The sequence below is a fragment of the Ischnura elegans genome, chromosome 6 (genome assembly GCF_921293095.1).
Source record: "Ischnura elegans chromosome 6, ioIscEleg1.1, whole genome shotgun sequence".
Taxonomy (NCBI): Eukaryota; Metazoa; Arthropoda; class Insecta; order Odonata; family Coenagrionidae; genus Ischnura; species Ischnura elegans.
The window spans coordinates 56,528,680-56,552,328 of NC_060251.1; the positions used below are offsets into that span (position 1 = coordinate 56,528,680).

Here is a 23,649-nt window from a genome sequence, read left to right on the forward strand (position 1 = left end):
TAATAATTTCATAATCATGATATTGTAGACTTTATTATAAAAGCTATTCGCCTATTACTAGTACCAAACATATAACATAGATTCCTACGGAATAATAAATAATTTTTTCGCCAATGTGCCTCTCTCTAAATTGGATGTGGGATTTGTCAGCATATATTTCCGGTATATTAACATATCCAATAGAAACCAATCCACCGAATAAAAATATGAGCTTGTCCTCAGCCGCATCATGATAATCCTCCACCTTAAATCGTAATCGCAATGATTTCGTTACTTAGATATTCAGTTCATGAACGCCTGTAGATTGGTGGTAAACACTTCTCAGGGTATACAACTCACGATAAATACACACGTTCTCTTTTTACACCATATTTTGAAAATATTATTCTTCTTATCCTTATCGTCTGAGGCTTATTCTCGTGGAAAGTCATTTTATCGTAAGTTAAAAGAAAAAACTTTGTAATATTCCACCCCTTCATTTTCAGGTACAACTAGTTTAAACCAAGAAAGGTAAATGAAGATGATGCCACTGCGTCGGGACTATCTGTGCCTGAAAATAAATGGGTGGAATATTACAAAGTTTTTCTTTACATTTATGATTATTCCTCATACTGCCAAAAACGTTGCTATGTATTTAACGATAATAAAAAACTATTACTATATATTTCATACATTTCATACACTATATATATGCACTCTTTCTGTAAAATGTTTTATTATTTATTTTTATTTTATTCCCAAACCACCGAATACAGCTCAAATCGGCCATTTTACATCGGGGTATTCAACAAATTTAACGTGTGAACGTTCACGAACAACCTTGTCCTAGACAGGGGAAACCTATCCGGGCGGGAATCGAACTCGCGACCTCTTGTTTGGTGGGCAATAACGTTACCCCGCCGCCACCGAGGCCGGCAAATATATAGCTATTCATAATGTCCCCTATATGAATCCCATCCCCCTTCATAATTTTGCACCCAGCGCGGCTACACCTGCCGCGTCCAAGTCGCCCGTCCACGTCCTCTCTGCCTTGAATGGACAATCACGCCGATTGGCGCGAGTCACTTTGACGCCTCTGCGACGTCGCTTTGCTTTCCCCGCCACGCCGAGGCGCGCCGATCGCCCGGATGACGCCTCATTGGTCAGATGTTGAGGTGGGTGTGTTTGGGATGGGGAGAAAATCGTGGAGAGGAGAGGAGGTGGGGTGAGTCGGTTGTGGGGTGGGTTTTCTGGACTTCCGGGGGAGTGGAGGAGAAGAGAATACCCTCCCGGATCTTAACTCTCAGCCGAATCTAGGCTCCGACACACATTCCACGGAGGGCCGAGGGAGGATGGGGTGGGGGAGTTGGAAGTGTCCCTCACGGCGCGATTCAGGCCTGCCAACTGTTATGCGGCGGTGAGTTATAAAGGTGTCTTCTCCTCCTCCTCCCGGGAGAGTGGTTAAGAGAAGTTAAGGGGGTCACACACGGACTCGGGGCGCTCACGGGGGTGGGGAGGGGCCGGCAGTGCAGTATTTTCGGGGATGGTGTAATGGTCTCCTACACTCTAAGAGATGGCACCTAAAAGATTTGGTACGTGCGTCGAGACCTACTTCGGAGTACAACGTGAATTTCTCTCTATTCGTGCTCTTGATAGCAGCAGGGTAATAAAGGGGTGACATGTATATATTTAGTGACATTGCTCACACGTGGGCCAAAATTAAAAATCACTCAAATAGCCATTGAGATATTAACTAATTTCTCACAAATTGAATTACTTGACTAGTCAATATTTCGGTACCTGGAGCCATTATTGATAGATACTCGGTCCATCCATGTCCATCCATGCTCGTTATATTAACAGAGCAATAAAGGAGTGACATGTATAATCAGTGACATTTGCTTAAATATATGCCAAAATTAAAAAATCACTTATATAGCCATTGAGATATAAACTAATTTCCCACAACTTTAATTGCTTGAATATCCAAGATTTCGGTACCTGGAGCCATTATTCATAGATGCTCGGTGATTGTTTATCCATACTCGTGATATTAACAGAGAAATAAATGGGTGACATGTAAGTCTATCTGGCCTTACTTGGTGACACCTGCTTATATCTACGCTAAAATTTAAAACAACTCAAATACTTTTGGCATATAAAATAATTTCTGATGAATTAATTTATTTGACTATCCTTAATTTTGGATCTGGTGCCGCTATTAATTGATCCTCGGTGAAATTCGTACACGTGATATCAACAGAGCAATGAAAGGGTGGCATGCATGAGAGTCTATCTAGGTTTACTTAGTGATATTTTCGTTCACCTATGCCTAATTGAAAACAAATCAAATACCATTTCTCGTAGAAACTAATTTCTTCAAAATTTGATTTACGCATCTCACAAGATTTCAGCAGCTGGTGCCATTATTAAATGACCCTCGGTGATTGGCACATGACGATGAAACTTAAAGGTGCTGCCTAAGAACTGCTGGAATCTTAGAGATTTAGTTCTTGCGTCGAAAACCTAAATAATGGCCTACATTGAAGGACGGCGTGAATGTCGTTTAAGCGAACTCGTGATATCAACAAAGCAATAAAAGGGTGACATGTATACAGGATGGAGAAATATTGCGGCGCGAAATTTTAATCCAGGATAGCTGACGACAATGCATGAGGGCTCAGGGGAGCCCTTCGAGGATACAACACACCGGGGCCAGGAACCAAGCCCGTGGCTTATACGCCCGGTCACCCGGGGAGGGGGAGGAGAGGAAGGAAAAAGGAAAGAGGCGCCGCCGCGATAGGAGCCCGCCTACGCCTCTGGGAGGGGACGGGGAAAAACACCTCAACGCTATAGAAGCGAAAAGGGCCCACTAAATAGCGAAACCAAGCATACGCAATTAATTTTCTACCAATTCTAGTGGATTTTCCTATGAGGAAGAAAAATCCATCGATCGAATCGGTAGATAGCTGACGCTATAGCTGACGACAGTAGGAACCAAAATTTCTTATTTTGTGCAGGTCGAAAATGCACCATTTTTTAACTGCAGAAACTTTAAGCCGAGCGCTGTGATTGGCCGCGAGTCTGCCCTGCTGCCGGCTAATCTTAACCACTCATGACTTCCAATGCCTTGCCTGCATTTGCATTTACCTTTGTCCATAGCATCCGGCATTAGGTCAAAATCGCGGTTAATCGGAGTAGTTGTATAGAGTATGTATATGTGTTGTGGAGAGTAAAATAGTAGTAGTGGTATTTTTAGTAGCAGAGCAATTTTTGTAGTTAAAAAAATGGTTCGTTTTCGACCTAATAATCATTGGTAATTCTGCTTCCAACTCGCATAAGCTATCCGCGGTTAAAATATTGTGACAAAAGTTTTCTCCACTCTGCAGGATAAAGCTCTCTAGCTTTACTTGGTGAAGTTTGCTTAAATCTATGTCAAAATAATAATAACACTCAAATACCCATTGCCGTGGAAATCACTTTCTTATAAATTTAATTGCTGGACTGCTCAATATTTCGGCACCTGGTGCCATTAGTAATTAATCCTAGGTGATTGGTCGTTGATAATGGCACTTATTGGCGAAACCTTGATCAGTAAAATAATTAAACTGGAGTGGAAAGCTAAAATTGGTTGTATTTTAATTTGGTTAAACGACCGTAGACCCTCTGCCAAATTTAAGAATCGAATTAAATATGAGACGGGGGAAAGATTGGGGTGATTATTGAAGTACTCCATGAGAACCAACCCTAAACGATAGAACACCTATAGCGACAGGCAGAAAAACGTATCATCATCATAAGTTAACATATAGTCATAAGTTATCATAATAAAGGAGTAAATTCGTTTGACGGAACTCCCCACTCCGGACTACTGTCAGTGTACCTTTTCATATTCACGTTTTTTTTATTATTATTCGTACATCCTGAGTCAATTCCCGTTTGGAACTCTTTCGGGACGTTCCGTTACTGAAGAGAAAGTATCCCTCAAAGTGCTCTTATATTATCTCTCTACATAAATTCCATGCACCAATGAACTAATTCATTCAACTCTCAGCTACATTACCCAAGCAAAATGGCCTAATATTCGAAGGGGGCCTTCCCAAACAGATGTAAATTAATGATGCAATCAAATGGATTACATATTTTAAGCCACGAATGACTTTTGATAGATATTTATCTAGGTCTTCATAAAAAAAAGGCAGTCAATATTTTTAAAATCATTTTTGACATAGATTTAACAGAAGTATTCGGTTGGAATTTTTTTATTTCATCATTAGGCATTACTCAGAGGGAAGACCGATAAATAAAAGTACTAAGTTGCAAACTCTTACTGAGTTTTCTCCCCAATATAATAATCTTCGTTTCCGTTATCGCTACCATTGATCCATCACAATTTTATGCACATAAATATTACCTCCTGCTCAGAAGCATTTGGTTCTTTCTGCTACCATGTCGATTTCAAATCATACGAATTATCCTTCTTTTCTGCGCTCCGTATATAGGTCTGATAAGATACGTTTCCTTTTCTTAATGCTTTCCCGTTGATGCATCGTCTTCCATCTAGAACTCCACGCCGCATGAAATACGATCACTTTGCCGCAGCGCATAAAACTCAGAAAAAAATGACCTTGAAATCGTATCTGATGGCTCTAACCTAATTTGGGATTCTACGCTTGATCGAATCCGGACCATCAACCCGTGTCTATTACTCCAGCCATTCTAACACCTTGCCCTAAAACTTTCACATTAGATTACATCTTCTCTCAGCTACCACTCACGTCTACAAACGATGACATCGAGACCATTCGCGCATTAGTATTCAAACAAATACATATCATTAAAAAAAATATAATAAAATACCCCGAAACGAGTTTGAGACAGAATTGTTGGCAGGTGTTATTGATGTAGTTGTGACGATGGCATCGACGCTTTGTGTGCCGTTGAAGATTCTCGTTAAGTAACTCCAAACTATGGGCCTGCAAAATCATTATACAACCTGTTGCCTTGCGTGGGCCAGAAATACGGGAAATGTCAACGCAGACTGAAAAAAAGTTGTTATTATTCGGAAATAAAATATTAAGATGCATTTTTGAGCCTATAAATAATGGTGGGATGTGAAATATTCGAACTAACAAAGAATCTCTACCTGATACATGACCTGCCCATCTGAGTCCTCCACTTTTAATTTGTGCTACAATGCTTGGGTCTTCATAGTGGGAAAAAAATATTGTGGGAGATACTGCATCTTGATGCTACGCAATCATTAGTGACGTAAGTACCTTAGATAAAATAGTGCATGGTTTCAAATGAAATACTTCATCCCAGAAATCAAGGTATGAGTTCCAAAATATTACCTAACCCATTTCCACTGGGATCATCAAAATTTCCCATAGAAAATTTAATTGAAAGTACCCGTATCGTTGGCCCTACCACTTCACATGGTATAAATATCCATAAATACAAACATTCATAATTTATTCAAACAGCCTTACGATGATATACAGCCCTTAAAACTCCCCATTGCTCTTTGAATTGGTCTAGAGTACATTGCTAAGTCTATTTTTATACATACCGTAAAATAGTGTTCATGAAAAAAACGGGATAAATGGAGACAAATGTGTATTCGTTCTACATAACTTTGAGTAACTTATATTAATTTTCTTGAAATATTTTCTACTCTACTCATCTCACTTTACTCTACGAGTTCCTTTTTATTTCAACTAATCAAGCATACATTAACAGTCTTGTGTATACGGATAACGATATCTCCACTGCACAAACGCTCAACAATCGCCCATCGATTGGCATCGGCGATGGCAAAAAGTTCGAAGCAAATCCCAGTTCTTCTGTCTTTGGATAGGTAAATCTTACTGCTCCTTCCTCGAGTAAGATTAAAAATACATTTCCACACGTTTCTGTTCACACGACGATATTGATTCAACACGTTTTGCGCTACGTAAAATACCATGTTTCTTTTGCATTCAACTACAGACCGATTTACAAAACAATGGGAATTCAGTGGGGGGTTGTATGGACTGCTTCAGTTTGGGACGGGGCTAAATTGAAACGTGGTATGGAGGTAATGGGAAAGTGAGGGAAGAAAAACTGGACGAGGACGTGAAACTAGAGCGTGAAGCCTTCAAAAGAACGAGCCGCTTCCTACTGCACAGCAACATCCCCTCCCCTATCTGTGCTCATCTTCTTTGCCCACCGTCCTTGCAAGCTCCACAACAATCCCTTTCCTCTCTTCCCCTCCATTCCCTATTCTCCGTGAAGATGCGAAGCGAATGCATCATATTTTGCCCAAAAATGGGGTTTTTAAACCTTTTTTGAGCAATTTCCACAGGCTTCGGCCTCAAGTTGGGATATTGTGACTTATCATTTCGCTACAAACTACAAAACTATTTATTTCCACCAAAAACAGCTCTATACGGCCTTATAAATCGGGGTTATTAGTATTTTAACAGTTAAACGTACACAAACAACCATGCCCTGGATAGGCGTAATGCGGGACTCGAACTCGCGACTTCCTGGTTGGCAGGCGAGGACTTTACCCCATCGCTACCGAGGCCGGCGATATTATGCTACGATACTAAATTCTCGTTCGCAATAGCTTAACTTGGCGTAACTTGACTTATTCTGAACTAGATAAAACATGATGCATTTCTTCAATTATAGCACGAACAGCGTATTTTTCACTTTTTCCCCTCAGCATCACTAAAATAGGTTCATTATTCACACCACCCAAGCCCTAGTAATTTCATACAGCTTTGAATGCCCTTCCTTTCGCGAGCTTCTTACACATTCAGAGTTAAATTATAAGTTTACAATCCCACTCAAATATTGAGAAAAAATTGAAAGTAATCTAGCTGGTGAAGAAAATTCATGCCAGCACTCCAATTGATTGCTGAAGGCAAGGGGAAAAAATCCTCGATTTTGGCGTTATTGCAACATCCTGCCGTTTACAATTTTATCCACTGATGCGACATGAGGGTAAATTTAATAATTTCTCATTAAATATTTTTATTCTAACAGAAGCTTTGACATGGGAAAGGTATTAGGTGACTAAATGTGAATTTACAGGAGACGAAATAATTAGGTTTGAACAGTATGAAGCTTAAATTAGTGAACAAACTTCGCCAATTGTAGCAACGGATATATATTAACAATTGACCATCTCCCTTGTCAATGATATTGACATATGCACGTACGTACCTTCTCCATTAAAAAAGGAAATTTCGAGTTTTTCTGACTTACTAACTTTCCTATGCCAACGCTTCAATTGTGTAACGCGTGTTACATTACGATTACTCACTACAAATACGTGATGTCAAGACAATGGATAGCCATGTTTAACGGAATGTCGCATATCATCTTCCTTTTCGGATGATGAGAAAAATCTAAAACAGTTAGAATGGAGGCGTGGGCGAAAGGCGTATTCACCGAAATGGGCGTAGTTGGGAAGGATCCAATAAATCAAGGGAGAAAAATCTTGCACGGTATTCATCTCATTACCAACCCAGGAGACAATCACCGCATGACGTAGCAGCCATGGATGTGGATGAACCTTAGATCTATAAAGGCCGTTCTACACGGGGCATGGAATTGCGCTGGTTAGAGCTGCATTAATTTCTAAAATGGCGTGGAATTGCGCGAATGCATGAACGAAATTAGAACGGGCTATTTTGCCGTCTCGCATCCACGCATTCTCGCATGTGTTCTAGCGATTCACCGCTTTATACGACGCAATTTTGATTGCGCCTTCCCCGTGTACCGTGTAAAACGGCCTTAAGGATAAATCCGCCATCCTCCAAGTCTATCAAATTCTTCCCACAGATTGCCAGCTACACAAAGCACACATTAAATTCGTACCCTGGTAATTCGGTGTCAATTTCCCTCGCCGGCTTTTAAAATTTAAAGCTTAACGGAATCATCATGGATTCCCGGAAATAATGTAACTCCATTAAGACCGAGATATCCATCAGTTCTATCCAAATATTCTACACACAAAAAAATGAATTCAGCCAAGCATTCTTAGTCAATAAAAAGCAATCGAATTCCGCGATTGTCTCAGAAACATCGAGCAAATAAATTGATAATCTAAAATGAACGAGGAGAAATATTTAGTGGAAAAAAACATCTGAAATTTAAAGAGCCAACAAGAATTTGTGAAATTAGACGGCTAATGTTATTTACGTAGACAGGAGACTCTTTTTTCTGATGGTCAAGTTTGATGATTTCAAGGTGTTTTTACTACACTCGGATTTTACCGTTTACTTCATCATAAGGATTCTGTAGCTGTATTTTATAATATTGCCAACATCACAAGTAGGTAAATAATGAATTTTTGCTTGCCATATTGATTCAATCTAATTATAGCATGGTATTTATGAATCATGTACTATTAATATTTTGTACTCAGGGTACAGTTATCACAACAGACAGTATGACTCATCTAACATTTTCTCAAGTAGCACGCTCCGCCTACTGCCCCGCCACCAGACTTACGAACGGATGTGCATGAAAATAAATATGAAGTTACGATACTAACGTTTTATTCCTCAACTCTGTTGCTCCTGATCCCTCTTCACGCTTTCTTTGCGACTTGAAGACTGGTATTCTGGCACTGTCAAAGAAAAGAAGCAAAGTTAATGAAAATATTCCATTTTAAATAGCTAATTGTAAGCAATAATAATATGACGAATAATATAATATGAAACTTATTGTATTTGGATTAAAGAAATGAGAAAATTGTGAAATAATCTTAACTCTCATACTGTTGTAGCCGTGCACATCATTATTGCCAAATGGCCCACACTATTTATATATTTTGCCTCCAATGTTCTGCGTCCAACTAATGTAGTGGAGTGAGTCATCATAAGTGAATTAAATGCTTGACGAAAATCGCCAAATTTCAAAATAGAGTTATTCAATTGAAAGCAGATTTTATGGGATAATTCGGAGATTGCAAGGGAAATAGCTGTGTATCACACTGCTGGAATAACTATAAAATTAAAATCTTCAGCAAACCCGACTATCTTTTTGAAGTGTCAACCGAAAAAAAAATAATCGCGGAAGTACTACATGTATGTAAGATCAATTCAAAACATTTCCCAATGTTAACACTCAAATTCAATTTCAAAATTATTACTTTTGAAATTTTTGCGCTTCAAGTTTTGATGGATCACATGCTTATTGCCTATCATGACCTCATAACAACCGAGGAAAACTCAATAGTACGTCTTATCCTCAAACGCCTCACGTAGGAAAAATCCGGCGATTGTAAAATTTTGCCTATTATTTATGCTTGAAACTACCAAAATTGAAGAAATATTAATGGCAAAGCACAACGCATCGCAAATTTTGCGAAAACATGCGTTAAGTATCTCTGCGTAGCCATAATAAGAACGTATTACAGTTTTGGGTGAATGGTAATTTGAGCACCTAAAAAGCACTATTTCGCAATAATGAGTTGAATGAAACTAACATGGAACATTATTCGCAAATTATCATTAAAAATAATAAATTAAATAATTTATTTATAAATAAATGAATAGAAAATTTGTTGGCTAATTATGACGTTTTTAAAATCTTATTATCTCCGCCATAATTAATTCCACCTTAGTAATTGGCGTGAAATCCGTCCCTAGAGGGAGCTCAAGTTCAGAAATTTACGTTTATTATAATTTCGATTATAGTAGTACATAAATAGATTTCCCTTCTGCCATTCCTTACTCAGGATATTACATTTCTGCTCAATGGGCCATTGAGTATCTATCCTTAATGGCGTGAAATACTGACGCTCACCGTATTTTCCGAAGGCCGCGCGTTCTAATTTGGCTTTTAAACGAATGCGATGAGGTAATGTTTTTCATAACTTGATCTAGCGATGCGCAATGACTCGTCAGAGAGAGAGGAAAAATACAGTCGCCACTGACTTGGCGCGAACGACCTCTATTTTCAGTTGCCTCCCATTACGAAAACATAATAAAGAATTACGAAAGAAACCTGAAAAAAGAATAAAATTTTCTTCGGTTCTGTTTGTAACCTTATTTGTTGCATTAAAACAATTGTAGTTGCACTCAATACTATAAAAATATTTTTTATGTGCAATAATGAACACCAAGTGAATTTTATATAAGAGGATACTATATCCATTCGTTAATGAAGATTACTTTTATAGCTTTTTTTATGTAAACAAAGTACATATAGAAGTATTTTTTAAAGTGAATCGCATGACTTGCGCATATATTGGTCGTTAATTATTCCTTTTCAAAATTTTTTATTTTCATTTCCTTTATACTGAGTATGCGGTTTATTCGATATTTTCCCCTACACTCGCCCTCCAGTAACAAATGCTAATTTTTATTCAAAATATCAATACATATATTATATTGTTGAACTTAGTTCTTTTGGTCAAGTGTATATTTATTTTTCAAGGAATAGCAAAATTTTGTGGCGTGATCCCATTTGGGAACATGCTTGAAAACGCATTAAAAATTTTTGTTCGGGTTTTATTTCATAATATCTCTTAATTAGATGTAAAAAATAGTATATGCAAAATGTAATAAAAATCATTTGGCAAGTCAGCTCGGTCTTTAAGGGATAAACGTAATATCAATTTTCAAACTGAAGACTTTCAAGAAATACTATATACCGCGAAGAAGTTACAAAATTATAGTATGAAAATAGGCATATAAATTCCAAAGATCGTTCATGCGTAGGTGCTGAAATACTGATCACGTTACCAATTTGAAATAGTTTCTAGAATATGTTTATTATTAATTGATTTATTATAAAAACAACAAACTATTTTAAAAAACAAATAGATATTAAATTTTTACGAGCAAAGGACTTTATCTTATATTTAAGACCATGAAGTATAAGCTTGAATTTAGTGGTCACAATCCCAAGATTGGTGAGGCACTTTATTCTAATTAATTCTTAGCAGCAAATCCTCTCACTTTAACGCACTTCACATCTTCCATCCCTTGATCTTCATGCATTTTCCGCAAAGTTTGCCTTCGCATTTCTTCCAATTTGTATGTCGTAGAATCTCTTTATCAGATCATCATACGTCATGACGTGATCGAATAAAATCGTTATTACGTTTGGGGACTTTATCAGCATAGCTCGTTCAGCTAAAAAGTCATCGGTCACCGAATGTGGGAATCATGTCGGTAGAGTTGTAGGAATCGATTTGTGGTGAGTGTAACAGTCGTTTGCGGATTCCTGCGTCGTGTGTCATCACCTCCCCCCCTCCGACGACGTTTGTGAAACTCAGCCACTGAACTACTCTGGAGGTGTCGGCGTTCGACCGCCACCTCCATCCAGGGATGGAAAACGAAAATGTTTCGTTGCGACCTGAAGGGAAACGAAGTTACGAGGCCTAGGTTTAGTTTCGTTCCAGCACGAAATTAAAATCACCAAGGGGTTTAGTTTCGACCCGGGACGAAACTTTACTCCCGAGAACGAAACTAAATTAATCGAAACTCCCCTGCTAATACTTCAGTTTCGATTCCAAAAGTTTATTGGAGGGGAATAAGAGGGAATAGTTTCTCTCCTGAGAATGACTGCACCGACATTCGGGTAAAAGCTACAACTGAAAGACTTCTCAAGCATCATCGTCCGTCATTTTTAAAGGCAATTTTACACGGGGCACGGAATTGCGCACGTTAGAAAAGCATTAATTTCTAAAATGGTGCGGAATTGCGCGAATGCATGAAATAAATTAGAACAGGAGATATTTTGCCACCGCACGTCAACGCATTCTCGCATCCGTTCTAGCAATTCATCGATTTTCACGACGCAATTTTGACCGCGTATTCGTACACAAGTCAGATTGTGCAAGTACGTGCTCCGTGTAAAACGGCCTTCAGACTAAAAGATATCAGGGATAAGAAGACCCGGGACGAAACTTTACTCCCAGGAACGAAACTAAATTAATCGAAACTCCCCTGCTAATACTTCAGTTTCGATTCCAAAAGTTTAGTGGAGGGGAATAAGAGGGAATAGTTCCGCTCCTGAGAATGACTGCACCGACATTCGGGTAAAAGCTCCAACTGAAAGACTTCTCAAGCATCATCGTCCGTCATTTTTAAAGGCCGTTACACGGGGCACGGATCAATTTTTGCCATTAATTTTTTTTCTCCATCCCTCGATCATCATAGTATTACAATTCTAAGGTTGGTATGCCCCAGCTAAGGAAGTGTTATGTCTATGCGTATGAACTATGCCCAGCTAAGGAAGTGTTATGTCTATGCGTATGAACTATGCCACAAAAAATAATGGACGCTTTTAATAGCTTTACGAAACGCCAGCGAATTTAAATGCTTCCATGCTGAAAATATATCTCTATAAAAAATAAGGCGTCGAATTATATACCTCATGACATTATGTGCTAACGGAAAAATAGCAAAATTTGACATTTTTAAGCGTGCGATTAATCGGCCCAGATCGTAGGCCGAGTATATTTCGTAAAGCGTGAGTATTCCCTCTTAGGGCTCCTCGATAGGTAGATATTAAAATATTAATTGTCCAGAAAATATCCATTAGAATACAAATAATAATTATACAGTTTGCAGGCATATTGATAATCAAAGAAAAACTTTTCATTTTTGAAATACCTATGTATGTGTCTTCCCATTTCAAAATGCAGCGAATGTATATACCTATGTAAAAAAGGCAAATGGAGTTGTACACTAAGCCGAATTTGATACAGCTCTAAAAAATTACGTATACTTAACAAACAACTTAACAAAAATCAAAATGTAACAGTAAATAAGGAACCATAATAACATGAACAAAAATATCAAAGAAATTAAGAGTAACAAATATTATTCCAGAGAATGTAAACAATCATTACATTTTATTTTATATTTAACAAATATTCAAATTTTTTATTTCAGTACCCATATGGTACACTAATTTTGGAATGGTGGTTTCCCATCAAAACTGATTTCTTATAATGGTTACATGTGTCCTGCATTTCCTTCACTTTAGATATTTTTCCTGAACAGTGCTTTTATATTCTGCACAATCAACTGAACAAATAACAAAATGGAAAAGTACATTAGGAAACAATAACATGAACACAAATTTGAAAAAAATAAGAGTAACTGATGTTATTCCCGAGAAAGTAAGTATTCATAATTTTTATTTTACATTTTTTAAGAGAAATGCAATTTTTGATTTCAGTACACCTTGTAGTTCACCATGTCTGGGATGGTTGTTTCCCATCAAAACTGAATTCCTAGGATGTTTAAATGTCTCCTGCATTTCCTTTCCTTCCTGACGTAACCGCATCCATGACAGCAACACTCCAAGCCCGGTTCCCCACTCTTACTTTTGATATATTTCCTCTTTTATACGAAGAGATCTTTCTGACGCGCAGCTACGATTTCGGAGAGCCGGTGAGTTCAACAGCCGTCCCCGCGGCCGTCAAGCAGCCGTGGCGAGAGAAGGGTTGCGTCGGTGTATTATCAAGAGGGGAGAGTTGGAGGAGAAAAAAACGTAGGAAGGACGGAGCAGATCGTTACGACACTTGCTCCGCCGACCAAATAACAACAGCAGCCCGACGCGATCGCACTCGCTCACTGAGCACCGCCTCCCGCTATTCGTTTCACAACTGTTTCCGCGTACGCATGCTCCGTCAGCCTTCCGCCAAACCTTCTCTCTACCTTACCCCTCCTCCCTCCGTGTCCAAACCTCCTCCTCTGGCCACATAACAATCGCCTCCTCCTTCCTTCTGCACTCGACCACCCACCATGAGTCTCGTAAAGGAGGCATCTAAAGATGAAAAATCGAATTCTTCTCGTTGAGAGTTTCGATTCCTTGGCGATTTTGGTGAATAACTCCTCCGGACAAACAGTTCCCCGAAGCGCACTCATGCTTTCTTCAAGAGTAAACACATAGAGGGTTTTCAGGATGAACCTACAATAGCTACTGTAGGAGGTGTTAGGGAGACAATTTTCAGCATCTTTTATCCATAAACATGGGGTCGCAACTCCTTATTAAGTGAGCTATGGCAATGGAAAAATGTTTTGGATGCAATTTGCAGTTAAGATGAGAACAGCTTCTCTCGGGGATTCAGCCTTTTTGTCATTTATTTGATTCTATGGATTTTTTAAGAAAATTAAATAATTAGGTTAGCGAAACTGTGATTTTAATTGTCAGAAACAATTAACCTTTCAGCTAAACTAATCGAGAGCTTTGAGTGAGTATCAGCAATACGACTGTGCAATTTCGCTCAATTTTTTGTTTTCCGAAAGTTATAGAAAATTCAGGACGAAGAATAGATTTACCTCAGTCCCGTGATTTTTGTGTGGAACGCCAATGAAATGGATTTGCAAGGGGTTAAATGGTTCATCAGCGTTTTAAAAAAATATATGAATATAACCCGAAGGAAGGCCTGAACATGAAATTACGTGATATGTCGTATCGAAGGCATTTAATTCCTTGCATAGTTAATAAATTCAGTTCAAGATTTTCGCGACAAAAATGTACTGTTTCAACAAAACAAACGTTATTATTCTATGTACTGTTCTTCTCGGATATCAGTACATCGATGAGGAATCCGATCTGAATATTAAAATTCGTGTTTTTATGCAGGAAGAAACGAGTGGGAAGGCGTGAATAAATTCGAATCACTGATTGATGTTTTTCACGTCACAATAGTAATTACCAACGGATCCTACATGCAATTACTTTTATCAAAGGAGTGAAAAGAAGGGAAAAGGCTTTTAATTGTCTTATAATGCTTCGATACTATATATATCAACTAGAATAACTAAAGCATGGAGATCAAGTTATTGTTTTCATACGAATTAAAAACTTAGTGTGTGACATTTTATTTCTACACGACCCTTAGGGTATAGTATCATCCTCTCTAAAAAAGTATCGACAGAAGTTTTTACAATTTTTAATATTTTTATCGTTAAAGTTTCACAAATTTAAAAATACAATTTTAGTAAAAATAACCACAACACATTTGCATATGTGCTCACTGTCCCATTGGAAGGCTAACGGCCACAACGTCTGTAATCCACCGGAGGCTTTGCTTTCGGGAAGTGATATGGCAAGTAAAAGTGACTTGAATTGCCTTGGAGGGGAGTTGGGTGGATGATGATTACCTGCCTCCGGAGGTAACCACTGTGGAACCGAGTAATCATCAACAGAGCGGATTATGAAAACTGAAATGGTGTGCGTGCCTTACAGTGCGTAGCGTGGAAAAAGGTAGCCTCTTGGCGTTGTGCAAGGATTAACTAGACCCGCAAAGGGATCCCCAGGAATTAGTTGACGCCATTCCTCGTTCATCATCACTGTTCCGTCGCGTTAACCCGCCCACCTTTCTCTCCAGAGCCACTTCCTTCTCTACGTGTTGTTATTACGTTTAGAGTAGGCACGCACCTGTTAGAATTGATTTTTAAAACTCTTCGTTCAAGTATTCAGGATGCTGAGGAATGATCGCAGGATTTCCCGGAGTATTGTACCGTGGAAGGTTATTTGGGATTTCCACCGGGTCAGATTCTCAACAAGGCCGACGTTTCGATAAACGAGTCATCCATCATTATCTTGGACGATGGACGACTCGTTCATCGAAACGTCGGCAGTGATGGAGAACCTGACCCGGTGAATATCCCAAATAACCTTCTAGGATATTTAGTATACTATAATCTCTTCATAGCGGCAGGACGCTGGAGAGTATTACGGTTATTATGTACATGAAATTTGGTTTCCATTGCTGCTATGAAGCCTGAAGTAAAGGAAGACATACTTATTTTGAGGAAGTAATTCTTCTAAGTTAGACTTCGATCGCGCGAAGATATCTTCAAAATTATCGTGCACCCTGCCCATACTATGGTAGCCGAGACATTAGACTTAACGGTGCTTGCAAATACTTTTTCAACGTAAAGTCGAATGCTGCATAGTTATTCAACCAATATCCATTTGTAGGGCTGTTGAGTTTTCACGTATAAAAATGTTCGCGGCTTCATATTTTTTGCACATTTTAGCCGACGTTTAGTCATCGCGGGGGCATTTACAATGTTTTCCAAGATTTACGGTGGGATTCAGTTCGCAAAAATCAGGCGCCATATTCGATGGACTTCATCGCATTTCCTTGGCTACGATAAAAATTTCAAAATTAATAAAAGTGTTTCATTATCCCTGCCAAAAATAAGTGAAAATATTTAATTGTAGAACTCAACATAGGTCGTCACGTTACACGATGCCACATGTACTATTTGTAATAAAACGTAAAAAGTGAAATACAATGCTCCTTGATCCCTCTGTTACGATAACTATGAAAAAAAACGGGAAGATGATTTCCTTGAAATTTCTATTTCAAAGATGATTTTTACATTTTACGCTCATGGAGGGATTGAGACATCAGCATTGGGGGATGGGAGGGTAGGGATCTGTCAGGCTTGAAGGAAATGGAACGGCTTAAGTGTTTTACCCCAAATCTACTCCATTTATCCACACACCTCTTCTCTACGAAACATCTCTCACGACTTCCGCGTCACGTGGCCCAAAGACGTCCGCTGCCAGGCAATGACGAATGTTCGGAGTGGCCCTCACTTGACTGTATCACTGTGCCATTTGTACAATGACCGTGGTTACTCATGCACATCCAGAGACACGTCCACTTAAAAGAGGACGCAATACTCTTTCCAGACTGGTCGTATTTTTCCTTCTTTTTCGACAGTTATCGAACACGTAAAATTGTGGGGAAGTTGTGCATTTTGAGTTTTCTTTAAAATATTATTACTACATATTGCTGCAAGTAGGCTAGTAGCGGCATTAGATGTACACACATGTATAACAAATCTGACTATCTTATACAAAGTAAGAAACAGAAAAGATACCCATACTTAAAAAAATAATACATTAATTCTAATATCATACAACTAACAATTGTACATTGACCCAAATAACCCATCGAATGCTATCCACTCCCCTCTGATTTATTCTTTGATAGTTTTTTATATTGTCATTGTGTTTTGTCTCACTTAATGCTTTGTAAAAATGTTCACTTCAAATTGGCTTAACTTAACGGCTTTATGTTAAAAATTATTTAAATAAATAAATGGCATCTGCCTGTACCGCTAATATTAAAATATTACATATATATTAAAACCGGGATAGAATTATCAAATGTTGAGATGCAGGCTAACTTTTACAACGGTTCTAAAGCTTCAAAGGATTTTTACCTCCCAAAGAAAGACTGGTCAAACGAGAGGGATGGGTCATCTTAAATGATTATAAATCTCACCACGTTTTCACGCGTTGGACAGCCATTAAACGGATGAGTAAATATGAGTCATTCATGCATTACAAACTATCCAACCGTCCGTCAAACCGTCAGGTAAATGAAGGTAATGGAAACGAATGAAAAACGAGATGTTTTAGATCCTCATGCTATTGTGATGAAACAAAATGAAGATGATGATTTAACTCGAAACTCTGGGACGATATGACGGTCTGCGTATGAACGATGGCAAGTTTACAATACACCCCGTTGATATGATGTTTATCTAAGTGGCACCTGGCGCCTGAATCTGATGTTAATCGGATGGTAGTCTTCCAGTAAATCAGAATCATGACATTAATTTTCCCAATTTTTAGAAAGTTTTGAATTGATCTTATATTCAACATCCATACATATTGTGTTGGCATACATATTGTGTTTACATACGTATTGGCTTGTACATTACGGAAAAAAACTCCTACCGTCAATCGCTCTTCCAGAAAGGTGATGATTTTCGCACTAGGCCGTGGGGTAGCCAGGAATTTCGTTCGAAACTAGTTTTAACATTTTTCATAATAGAATAAACGTCATTTTTCAAAGAAATATTTTGTATAATTCATGATTTTTAACATTTTTTTTCTTTATTGAAGCAAAGTAATTGTGTTTTTGCATTTCGGGGGGGGGGGGGGGGGGAGGGGGGTGGGTCCGTACCCCCTGAAATCCCCCCCAAGCCACGCGTTGGACTACTAGGTCATCAAAGAATTATTTGCTTTTTATTATAACGGTATTAATTCTACAGCCGATGCCCATTTGAATCACATCGCATTTAAATCAGGAAAAAATATAACATACCGTAAGTACTTACGGTGATACATAGGAGGATCGTGTGAAACGATTTATTAAGACTCCGTGTTTTATGTTTTTATTAAGTGACTCAACCAACAATGGGGGATGATATATAGGCTAAAATGATTTATACAGCACAGATGATGGCTCAGTGAGCCGAAACGCGTTGTACGCATTAAAAATTCTTGTGGAAAAGTGCTACGATCTTTCATTTACTTAAATATGTCTAACTTCCACCAATTGAAGCCTGAATCTGTTGAACTTATACAGCACGCTTTACTTATGATGGAAAAGAGAAGAAATATGAAAATATCGAAAGGTTAGCAGATGAAAGAGCGAAATGGATATCTACGTCATACCAATTTAACCAAATTTAACTAATATTATGACAGAAAAAAACGATATTACACGTTTTCCTCAATAGAGGTAGCAGCGTAAAAATAAAAACGTAGAAAATAAGACAAAAATTTACCGGTGTTCACCTGGTGACCTGATTTTTTTGAAAAAAAAAAATCATATTTCACGCCTGTAACTACTTTTCATGGTTTGAATAGTCAGGTTATGAAGAATGAAAAGAGCAATTAATCGCAAGCCTTTTTGAGGAGACGAGTAGGTACTCATAAAGCGTTGGTGTGGAAATGAAAACTATATGAACCCACGACCTTCGAACAAAAAATCCTCGCAGCGGCTTGCAACCTGCATTCCAGAACTCATGGATAGAGTCGCGGTGGTAGAAAAAAAAGGCGACACGCAGACGTGATTTCACCGCAGAGAATGATTTCGCAGCATTTAGTTAAACCACGGATACCCACCGTATAAACGCAATGATTGCCCATGGACCAATCGTGACGGCAGGATTGGTGAGGGAACAGAGAAATATATATAAAAAACGGCGTAGATCGGGCACCTCGTGAGCCAAACCGCGAAACGAGAGGGTGAGGGTGAAGACATGAAGACATTTCTGAAACGTTTCCACCAATGAACGGGCGGGTATTTCAGACTGATCCGCGACAATGCCTCTGACGAGAGTGGTACGGCGATCGCCATTGGGCAAGGTGGGACAAAAAGCGATGGAGCGGACGAGATAGCGGAAAAAAAGGTCGTTTGATGGAAGTTGCGCCGAACGAAATGGTAGATAATGTGCAAGAAAGGGGGTTGCCAGAGATATATTGAAACGGGGCGCGGCGGCGGAGTGACTTGTCTGTTATGAGGAACAGTGCCTATTTAGGTCTAGGAAGAAAGCAATCCTCATTCTTTTTTAGGAATTTTTATACGTGAACCACGAGTAATACAGGAAAGATTGCTTTTCCTGAAGAGGGCACATAACTCGCGCTCCAAGCGCTGTATGCTGTCCTTTTTGTTAGCATACTGTTTCTCGATCCCTATGCACAATGCCTATCCCTATGATCCCTATGCCTAATTTAACGATGTACAAAAGGAGTTTTTTGTATATATGGGACCAAAATTATATAATAAGCCACCAAATACAATTAAAGAAATAAAGTTTTTGATAAATATTAAAGGTTGATAAAAAAGTGGATAATAACTTTTGATGAAATTGAAAAGTTATTGTAAAGTGTCGGAATATTGTATTAAACACACTTGACATCATATGTTGTACATTACATGTTGTATTCATGTTACGGTCAATTCAGTTATAATATTATAACGCGGTAAATGTTCTTTTCTCTAGGTATTGAGTATTTTGGTTCTATAAGTTTTCATTTCCGCAGTATATGAAATTTGAAGTTATCCTAAACACAGGCTTATTGCCTCACAGGCTTACTTACTTCCTTGAATGGATATAATCTCCTGTAAAAAATATGTATGCATGGAAGAATAAATTATGTTATATTATATTTTTTCTCAAGCCTAAAGCAATGATATCCAAAATGTTCAGGTTTAATAAAAAAGGTTGGTCAAGAGTTTAATCTGGATTGTAGCTCTCAACTATGCGGAAACGTAGACACTGAGGAAAGAAGACGAGAGAAGATTGGAGGCATTCGAGATGTGGGTATGGGGAAGAATTAAGAGGTGAAATGGACGGAGAGGAAAAGGAACGACGAAGTGGTTTGGATATGGTTGGCGAGGAGAGGCAGCTTTTAGATGAGATACGGAGGAAGCAGAAGGTATGGATGGGAGGAGTACTTAGCGGGGAGGGGATGTTGAAAATGGTGTTAGAGGGTAGAATGTTTGGAAACGAAATAGGGGAGGGAAGAGAATAGGATTTTTAGATAGGTTGAAAGGGAGTAGGCCTTACAGCGAATTGAAGAAGGCAGTGCTGGAAGAACAGGGAGGCTCCCAGATCACTTCTTTAGTACTCCATGGATACCTACTTTAATCGGTAGAATACTATATAATAAACACTAAAATATTATAAAGTAAAAATGTAATGCTTCTCGAATAAATTGACTGAGCAGGAGTGATGCATCTTCTTTAAGTCTACTGAAGAGAGGACTGTTTACTCGTTGTATGAGTAGAATTACTACTTGAAGATTAATTATATCATTTATAAAATTAGCTAAGCAAAAATGACTGAGGCATTAGAGCGATTATATTGCATATTTCTCACAAACGAAATACAGGAGACACCAGGGAAACTCATCTCATATGTTTGTGGGTTTACACCCTATCAATGAACATAAAAGTACCTATTACCTTTTTATCACTCTAAGAATGATTTGGCATCGATGAGATATGTGAAATATGATTTAGAAGAGTTAACCCAAATTGATGAGATAGTTTCCTCATCTAAACTTCTCATTAAAAATCTGTTCCAATTAAAAACCTGAAATTTGACTCTAGCGGGAAGTTACTAAAAATAATTAAACCTGTGGCATTAAACCGCATCTTTTTCTATCCCAAGGGTTTTAATGACAATTTCCCACCCAGGTAATTGGAAATTTAATTATTTGTTTTCAATTCCACTTGTATCATCAAACAAGTGCCATTTCGTTCGACCATATCAATTCCTGTGTCCTGAGAAGTATTTCAATAGCCCTTACTTAAGTCGGAGACAGGTTTTCACTCTACTGCCCTCATTTAACATTTTCATAAACGAAAGTAAGTACGCCTACAGAATGCCATGACTATTTGCTCTCATTAAACGAGTTCGGAGAGGACCATGATTGCTCTTTCTCACGCATGCACTCTGTTATGAAACCTGACTGTAATTGAAGATATCTTGAGGGTGGTATATTTTGGGAAACCTTTTTTAACCATCGATATTTGTTCGAAATGGGAACTGTTTTCACTCCGCCTTTCAGTCACATTAAATTATGATTTGGCTTTCGTGGATTCTACGCTTTCTCTAGACCCTTCAACGCTCAATGATTGAATAAATCTTTTGATAGGATTCATTGCATTAAAAAATTAAAGCGTGTAACTGTAGTTCACAGCAAATATGTTGATGAACTAGGCTAACTCGTCTCCGATGCTGAATTTCCACTTATATCATCACGTTCCCATTTACTTTGCTTCAGTTTTCCAAAGTCTCAGATAATTAATAATACGTGATACATTAAAAAAGGACGTCTAATAATCCTTCTCGAAACCGTATATAAGTAAAGGCGTATCACCAGTTTCTGACTAGTGCTGCCGCTATTTCTGGTAACACTTTTTTTTAATTGTGCAGGTGGGCTAGTGCATACGAGAAGTGTTGGTAGCATAAGTCGCAGGCGTGCTCTGGTAAATTGAACGGTGAACATAAAACGGTCGCTGGGTTATGTAAACTAGTAATACAAAGCTATAGAAAATAATAAAAAAATTAAGTAAGAAATTTTACCAATCATTCTGAGCATATAACATTTTCCTCCTTGTGTCAGTGGATTAAATAGAAAATTTTTCTGTCAATGACTCTGTAAGGATCGTGGAAGTCTAGTTAGAGAGCGCATTTAACTCCTAGTACATGCGCCCCAGGTTCAAATCCCGGTTAAATTCATCGAACGGCTCAAAACAAAGTCCTCGAAGTGCGAGGTGGCCCAAGGGAAGAAACTAGCCCCGCTACCCCTAATGGGTGAAATTCACATGTATCTAGCTCAGAGTAGGTTGAACTCTACCTTCACCTACTCGAACCAACCACTGAGAGTGAACCTAAAAGAAGTCTATTATTACTCATATACCGACTCCGCAATTTTTTCATTTCATTGAAGAAATAGATAACTTAACACATTCAAAATAAATTATATATTTTATAAAATTTTTATTCAAATTTTCCCTTGAAATGAATTACAATGGGGGAGAATTCCGACCGTGAGCTTGGAAAATAAATAGGCTGTCTGCAAGAAAACTTTTCAACTCTCGTATTTGATGCTTGATGTCTAGTGTCTGTGGCTCATCTATAAATGAAGGACTAATTAAAGGAATATTGTTTTGCAAAATGATTACCTTGGTTTTGATGATTGGGAGCAGCATGGCCAATAAAAAAATTACTTTTTCTGACTTAAATACCGATGTTCTATATAATTTGATTTTCGAGATTTGTAGACGCTTGTAAAATTATATTTATACAAAAATTACTCAATTTGAAGGTCACATATAAATTTTGAGAGCTATTTATAATATCAAACTTGAAAACTATCTTTTTCATAAATAAAATGGTTATAAATGAATTCAATCACTACGAAGATCACTCATTTGCGGTAAATATAGTCTATGATCCAAAATAATTGTAAGATCTCTCTGCGATGGGGTAAAGTACTGCCTGTCAACACGAAGGTCGTTGCTTCCAGTGCAGCCAGGGTGGGCAAAACTATATCATGGCATGGGCGTTTGAAATAGTAAATTATTAAATATTAAAACCTACGATACAAAGGCTCTAATATACTCTTTTCGAGGACTCAGGAAATAAGTAAATAATAGGAAATAATTTGTCGGGCTCGGTGGCGGCGGGGATAAGTCCTCCCCTACAAAACCGAAGGTCGCGTGTTCGAGTCCTGCCTAGATAGAACATCCCTTCCAGGACAAGAGTGTGTGTAATTGCCTGTAGTTTATTTTTTAAACTCCCGATGTAAAGGCCACATTTTGCTGTTTTCGGGGGTCATCATCACCGGTCAACAATCCTAGGATTGGTTTGACGCAGCTCTCCACTCAGTTCCGGGGGTAACTGAGATAAATAAAAAAAATAATCTAAAATATTTTCTGCTCCTGACGAGCATTGAAATGCCCAAGATACACTGCGATTCATAGACGAGAAGCCGTTTGCGTCGCCGCGCGCGATTTTCATTTGTCTGATATGCAGATGTGACCTCAAGAGAAGGGAGATGGGAGTGGCACCGGATATTACCGCGCACCATAAAGGCCGATGCACGGTTGCTCCACGGGCATAATTTCCATTCGCGTCGTGCGCTTCTCTTTTTTTTTTTTCGGGCATCGCAATCATGAAGTCATGAAGTACCATCGATCGAGATTTGAGTTCTTTCGGAGAGATATGCATTCCCCTTTATCTTCCTGCATTATCCCCGCTTTAATCTCATGCGCGCTCGTGATAAAACTTGCCATCGTTAGTATGGCCTTACGTTGAAGCCTCTGTAGTTACGTAACGTATACGTTTCCTCCTGTTTACAGCGATCGTC

The 23,649-nt window shown here is 38.4% G+C and overlaps 1 protein-coding gene across 1 annotated transcript in view; it reads right to left on the bottom strand.

Moving 5' to 3' along the window:
* LOC124160781 (ichor-like) overlaps nucleotides 1–8,610 on the bottom strand; it is a 60,217-nt gene extending 51,607 nt beyond the window's left edge. The window contains exon 1 of the mRNA XM_046536817.1: nucleotides 8,531–8,610. The gene's annotated coding sequence lies outside the window, so the exon portion shown is untranslated. The remainder of the gene's footprint in view (nucleotides 1–8,530) is intronic.
* Between the last annotated feature and the right edge of the window lie 15,039 nt (nucleotides 8,611–23,649).